This window comes from Carlito syrichta, unplaced genomic scaffold (assembly GCF_000164805.1).
Source record: "Carlito syrichta isolate Samal-C Ts95f unplaced genomic scaffold, Tarsius_syrichta-2.0.1 Scaffold306694, whole genome shotgun sequence".
Classification (NCBI taxonomy): Eukaryota; Metazoa; Chordata; class Mammalia; order Primates; family Tarsiidae; genus Carlito; species Carlito syrichta.
In genome coordinates this window covers 595,295-603,294 of record NW_007250790.1, presented here as the reverse complement: position 1 = coordinate 603,294, position 8,000 = coordinate 595,295, and positions in this window count along the sequence as shown.

Sequence of the window (8,000 nt, the reverse complement as noted above, 5' to 3'; positions counted from 1 at the left end):
GCGGCCACTGTACTCCAGTCTGGGTGACAGAGTGAGACTCCAACTCAAAAAAAAAAAATGTTTGAATATATATAATATATAAGTCCACTTATATAATACTCTTGAAGTGACAAAGTAAAAGAAATAGAGAATAAGTCACCAGCAATGAGGTATTGTTGGACAAGAGAACATGCCTATGAAGGAGAGGCAGGAAGGATCCCTGTAGTGATGAAACTGTTCTGTATTTTGAATTTATCAATGACAACATCCTGGTTGTGATACTGAATTCTAATGTTATAAGATATTTTCACGGGAAAACAAAGTAAAAGATATATGTGAGCTTTCTATATTATTTCTTACAAATGCATATAAATATACAATCATCTCAAAATAAACAATTTGATTATAAAGCATGTAAGAACAGAAAAGACACCAAAAAATCTTAATTTTTAGAGAATTTTGCATTCAGTTGGGTTGTGTTTTTGTTTTAGTGTTGCTAAAATTGAATACCTAAGTCTGGGTAATTTATAGAGAAAAGAAGTTTATTTGGCTAATAATTCTGGTGGCTGGAAAGTCCAAAAGCATGGCACTGGCATCTGCTTGACTTCTAAGGGCTTTTGTGCTGCATCGAAACATAGCAGAGTCAAAGGAGAAGCAGACATATGCCAATGGGGACCAAACAGGAGGAGGAATCTCACTTTATAAAAACCACTCTCACAAGAAAAAATCTATTCTCATGAGAGTAAGAACTCATCCCCAAATCAGCATTAGTCTATTCATGAGGGATCTGCCTTCATGACCAAAACACCTTCCACTAGTCCTACCTTCCAACACTCCTGCACTGGCAACCAAACTTCAGCATGAGTTTTGGTGGGAAGAAACCACACCCAAACAATACCAGCCTCTAACTTACTCTTGTGATCTGACTCTTAAAGTTGAAGAGACTATGTTGAAGGATACACAGGGTTATTAAAATCATAATTTTTTAATTGAATGAGACCATGGATTGAATGTTTGTTCTCTTTGAAACTCATGGTGAAAGTTAATCCTCAATGTATTAAGAGGTGACACATTTAAAAGATAATTAGGCCATGAGGGTTCTATCCTTATGAGTGGATTAAACCACTTATGGATTCATGAATTAACAGATTAATGTGTTAATGGATAAATAGCTTATCCAAGGGAGTGGGTTAGTTATTATGAGAATGGATCTGCTATAAAAACCAATTTGGCTCTCAGTACACACTTTGTCACGTGATGCCCTGCACTAGCTTGAGAAGAGACCTCACCAGATGTGACTCCCTCCACTTTGGACTTCCAAGTCTCCAGAACTGTAAGAAATGAATTTCTTTTCTTTATAAATTACCCAGTCTCAGGCATTCCACTACAGTAACAGAAAATGGATGAAGACGGATGGGCAAAAACTCTAAAAAAAAGTGCGTGCTGTATTTTCTTTGGTGTTTTCATATTTAACATGGTTTTATTTACCAATAAAATAGTTCAGAGTTTACAAATTGGCCCATATACTTCAGATAGCATACGTTTGTGTGAGCTTGTTAAAAGAAGGAAAGTAGTGTGCAAAGAAGAATAAATTTAGATAAACTGTATTGTATATACCTCTGTTCTGTGAATACATTTGGAATTAGGGAAGACATTAATCAATGTATACGTGCAATGTCCCCAAGAAACGCTCTCTCTCAACCGCTTACTCCTTTGCAAAAGCCATGAGCCATAAATTGCTTTGGGTTTATATGCCTTTCATTCTTCGAAAAATCACACTGTTACAAAAAAGTTTATATAAGGTTATGTAAATTTCCAATATTCACTTATCTCTTCTTATGGACATTATTTATGGAAAGTCTAGTGTTTTGGGTGATTGGGTACCTCCCTGAACCCCATAAGATTTGATTTTGTGAGATTACCTGTGCTATCTTAGCTGTCAAATTCTCATAATTGGTTGGTTGAGGCAGTCAATCAACAGCACTGGAGCAATCAAAGACCAGTTCTAGTATATACATGCAAGGATCATGGAAAATTAGAGCACAGTTGCTCTGCAATCTTAGTGAAGGCTGACTTTTCAGGCACTACACACCTACCTGTATCCATCCTGACTGGTGTCATGATTCTGATTGGTTGGTGTGCATGCCTTATTGAGTGTTAGGAATTTTGAATATCATCCCTAGTTCTGAAAGTCTGACCGTCCAGATATTTTATTTCTGACTTCTTTATCTGTCACCTCTTTCAATCTTGTCTTATGGAATGACTGTGGAGGATTATTTAGTTCAAAGTTTCTCAGTATCCCATAGCACAGTCATTTTCAAAGACTATCATGTACAAGACTCACCTGGACGACTTATTTATCCCAAGTGCTGCATAATGGTCTGACGCAAATGGATTACAGAGGTGGTAGACACTTATCTTCTCGGCTTTGAGTGCTGCAAGACTTGAGCTAAATATGTCAGGTTGCTAGCATTCTTATCTGGTTACCCATGTGTGCCATACAAATACTTTCACTTTCTATTTGTGCCATAATGTGAAAAGGTTGGCAAATGCCGATTCCATGGATTTCTGAAAAAGGGGTTGGGAATTTAAAAAAAAGACTTGTATTATTGAAACATAAAGGTAAAACTTTGTACAGACATCGTCAAGATTTCATAATGGGGTTAACATGTTTACTATATAGAAGGGGATGGAGGAATCATATGAGGCAAATATATTAAGTTCCAAAAACTAAATTCTAATAATGAGATGACTAAAGAAGATAACACAAGTATTCTGGCAAAAACACTTCAAAAACAAACAATGGGTTGAACACGGTATTTGGGGTATTTGTGGGAGTGTGTTACAAAAAGGGTGGGGGGCACACAATGCAAGTTTCAAGGTGACAGCTTGAGTGTACATACCTGGATTCCAGCTCTCCTATATAATTTTAGCTTCCTTTCTGATCCCATTCTGGGGGGATTATTCATATTCTTGGGGTAGAGTTCTTGGGAGAGAATTGTTTTTTATTTGAGTTGGAGTCTCACTCTGTCGCCCAGACTGGAGTGCAGTGGCCACTCCCGGCCACCGCAGCCTCAACCTGCTGGGCTCCGGCGATCCTTCCGCCTCAGCCTTCCGAGTAGCTGGAACTACAGGCACGTGCTACCATGCCCGGCTAATTTTTTTATTTATTGTAGAGATGAGGTCTCACCAAGTTGCCCAGTCGTGTCTCGAACCGGCAGACTCAGGCAATCCACTCACCTCACCCTCCCAAGGTGAGGGATTACAGGCTGAGTCACTGATCCTGACTGGGGTGGGTGGGGGGAGAATTATTAAGGTGTACAATTGGCATTGTTATTATAGAATTGGGACTGGAGAAAGATAGGTGCACTAGCAACGAATGTTACATAAATCCTTGAATTTTTGAAGCATAAAAATTGGAAGTTGTGTGCTAAGACACCAAGCATACTGTTTCCTAAAAGACCAAAACAATCAAATAGAATGCTTGCAGAGTTTCAGTCGACAGAGAACATAGCTGTGGGAGTGAGCTCGCTTGCTTGGCCTTAGATGATGAATCTAGAAAGAAATAACAGACACAATTTGGGCCAGTTAGAATCCTTCCCAGGAATTTACACATTAGAATAAAGGGAGAGTTCGCCTGGTGTTGTGACTTTCAGAAGAGAAGTTTGGGGATTGTTGGAGCCCATGCTGCTCTCTGAGTGAGGAAACTGTTCTTCAATAAGAAATAGAAAACCACACAAAAATTGACCCTAAATGGATCAGAGACCTAAATGTAAAACCTCAAACCATAAGAACCTTAGAAAATGGAGGACACATCCTTATGGAAATTGAAACTGGCATCCAATTCCTGAACAAAACCCAAAACGCATGGGCCATAAGAGACAAGATAGACAGTGGGACCTCATTAAACTGACAAGCTTCTACAAAGCCAAAGAAACCATCAAGAGAGCAGGGAGACAGTCCACAGACTGGGAAAAAGTTTTTGCCAACTCCAGATCCGACAAAGGCCTAACATCTTAGATCTACAAGGAACTCAAGCGTGCTGAAAAGAAAAAAACCAAACAACACCATTATAAAGTGGGCAAAAGATATGACGCTTCTCAAAGGACACTTCTCAAAAGAAGACATCCGAGCGGCCAACAGACACATGAAGAAATGTTCAACCTCACCAATCATCCAGGAGATGCAAAACAAAACTACACTGAGATACCACCTAACTCCAGTCAGAATGGCAATTATCAATAACAAAAAATAACAGTTGCTGGAGAGGGTGTGGTGAAAAGGGAACACTTCTACACAGTTGGTGGGAGTGCAAACTAGTGCAACCTCTGTGGAAAACAGGGTGGCAATTCCTAAAAGCTCTAAATATCAACCTCCCATATGACCCCACAATCCCCCTACTGGGAATATACCCCGAAGAACTCAAATCACTCTATCAAAAAGATACCTGCACACATATGTTTATCGCAGCATTGATCACAATTGCAAGGACCTGGAACCAACCATGTTGTCCATCAAAAGTGAACTGGATTAAAAAAATGTGGTACATATACATGATGGAATACTACGCAGCCATAAAAAAGAACAAAGTCATGAATTTCACAGCAACCTGGATGGAACTAGAGTCTATAATACTGAGTGATCTCGCACAGAAACAAAGATCTGAGAATCACATGTTCTCACTTATATAGTGGACCTTGAACATCTATCATAATGTTATAAGAAAAGGCCTGACAGTGGTGGGCAACTATGGGGGGATAGAGAGGGGAAAGGAGGTGGGACTAATTGTAGTGAATATCTGTCTGGGGATGGGAAGACACCCCTTATCAACAAGGGTGCCTGAACAATACATATTTTTAAATCTAACCCTTACCTGTACCCCACAATTTTAAAATTAAAAATTAAAACAAGAAAAAAAAAAAAGAGACTTCTGGCAAGATGGCGACGGGGCAGCCTGGTCTATGAAACCCTCTGCAAAGGAGAACGCAAAGGGTCTCTGGCTCTCTCCCCAGGGGCTGCATATCCCAATGTCGGCAGCCTGCTCATCACACGGTGCTCAGCTGTCACCACCGCTGGGGCATCGCAGCGGTCTGGATGGCCACTGCAGCCACAGACACAGCAGCCGCCGCACCGCCATGGCTTCCATGGTGGCCATAGTGCATCGCACACCCGTGCCTGAGTTGATCCATGACTTCAGTCCTTGAAGCCCCTGCAGGCAGGATCTGCTGGGATCACTGCCACCTCGCTGCCACTGTGACATCCTGCCAGCCGTGAGTCTCCTCCTGTGTGCCCTGAGGCAGGCTCCCATCTCTGGCCTTTGCCTGACTCCTGTCTGGGTCCACCCCCTCTGGGGCGAGCAGCTGAGATAGCACCATCTGCTGGCAATTCAAGGTAACAACACCGAAATGGGAGAAACAAGCTTGAAAAACAGACACAGGCCAGATTTGAGTGGAGAATGGAGGGTGATCTGAACTGTCCTTCACAGCAGGCCAGGGACAACTGATCCTAACTGCAAACTAATTTACCAGCTTGAAAAGACAGCTAGAAATCAGAGCTGAAAGGACATTGGACTTAAACGATAAGTTTCAGAGTGTGCTCGATTGGTTCTGTTAGTCTAATGACTTAATTCTATTCCTACTGTTTTATTCCTTTTTTTTTTCTTTTCTTCTTCCTTTTCTTCTCTTTTCTCCTCTCTGTAAACCATATCTTTGTATAGAGGAACAGCACACCAATAAGGTAGTTGGTTAGCTTGTATGTTAGCATTATTGTATTTTTTTTTTTTTTTGTATGGGAGTTGGTTAGTCTGTAGCTGTGGTCTATTGTTTTTATCTGTTTCAGTTTAGGTCTTTCTCTCCATTGGTTAGTACACTCGTCTGTTTCCTCCCTTACTCCTCTCTCTCTCTAACCCCCTCTTCCCCTCACTGTCTGCTCCATTCTCTTCCCTCTACTAACCACATTTTATTTCAGGGAGTAAACCTACAGCTTCACTGCATGGACAGATTCCAAGGCAGTGGGAAGTGGGTTTCAGATTATCCATACACCTGTTGGTGAATACCAGGACCTGCAGATAGATTTTGAATCACAGCTCCCCCCTTAAGTAAATCTCAAAACTGCAAAAAGGACCACTCCCAACCTACAGTGCAACCCCAGAATTGAACAAAGTAAGAGGACATACATAAAGAATAGGAGATTGAACAAACAGAAGTAAAAGCAATCCCTTACCCCTGAATAACAGAATTAAAGAAGATGGTGATGTGGAGGGAAGGAAAAAGTGTGTGTGGGGGGATCCGCACAAATGAAGAAAAACCAAAAGAAGAATATAGGTCTCACACAGACCCCTGGGGGATCAGACACTGAGAAAAGAGATTCTGGAACACAGACAATGAAGAGCCCCCAGAATGACTGCTCACATGCAGCAAACCCCGACATCAAGACATTAATAGAGAGAATTAAAAAAATTGAGGAGAGACAAGAGAAAAATAGGAAGGAGCTGATGTCAGAAATAGCAGCAGTAAAGAATACTGTGATGGAAATAAATAACAAACTAATAAGCATGGAAAGCAGAATTAGCCAAGTAGAAGAAAGAATCTCAGAGCTCAAAGACCAAAACACAGAACTAACCCAAACTGTCAAAAGCATAGATACCACCTAACTCCAGTCAGAATGGCATTATCAATAAGTCAAAAAATAACAGTTGCTGGAGAGGGCGTGGCGAAAAGGGAGCACTTCTACACTGTTGGTGGGAGTGCAAACTAGTGCAACCTCTGTGGAAAACAGGGTGGCGATTCCTAAAAGCTCTAAATATTGACCTCCCATAAGACCCTGCAATCCCCCTACTGGGAATATACCCTGAAGAACTCAAATCACTCTATCAAAAAGATACCTGCACACATATGTTTATCGCAGCATTGTTCACAATAGCAAGGACCTGGAACCAACCATGCTGTCCATCAAAAGAGGACTGGATTTAAAAAATGTGGTACATATACATGATGGAATACTACGCAGCCATGAAAAAGAACAAAATTATGAATTTTGCAGCAATTTGGATGGAACTAGAGTCTATAATACTGAGTGATCTCTCACAGAAACAAAGATCTGAGTATCACATGTTCTCACTCATATAGTGGACCTTGAACATCCAACATAATACTATAAGAAAATGACTGACAGTGGTGGGAAACTATGGGGGGGAGAGGGGAAGGGAGATGGGATTAACGGTAGTAAATATCTGTCTGGGGATGGAGAGACACCTCTTATCAACAAGGGTGTCTGAACGAAGCATATTTATATACCTAACCCTTCACTGTACGCCACAATATCATAATAAAAAATATTGTTTAAAATAAAAAAAAAAGAAATAGGAAACGCAGAAAGACACAGCGGTAAAAGTCAGCAAGACTGTGGCAATGATGGCGATTCTTTCCAAGTTATCTCCAGAGAAAAACCTTCTCTCTATAATCCTGATGGTAATCTTGTGGATGTAAAATGATTAGTGGCATTATTAGTGTATCCACTAATAGTTCTTAGTTGTCATGTCTCAGGACATGAAATTATTTTTTATTTGGGGTAGAATTATCTATATCTATCTATCTATCTAATCTATCAACCTATCACTTATATATCATCTCTATCATCTATTTTCTGCATATCTACAGAGGGTGCCAAACATGTATGCACATTTTAAGAGATGTTATCTATATATTCCTTTTCGAAGTTGAACTTAATTACGATAGCAATGTGTAGTATTATGTCCACCCAACTGTGTTTCTGTCATTTTCTTTGTCCTGCCTGTTGCACGTTAACACTAGTATTCACTTGACATCATCTTTTGAGTGGACATAATACTTAAAGTGTATGTACATTTTTTGGCATCCCTATATTCGTGAGGTCTCATATTAAAAGCTATGCTAATTTATTTGCTGTCTCTAAACATAATTTATATAGTTAAATTGGTTCATCACTTATTATAGATGGTCTTATAAATATTATCTATATTAACTTTGGAAGCTACTTTTCCT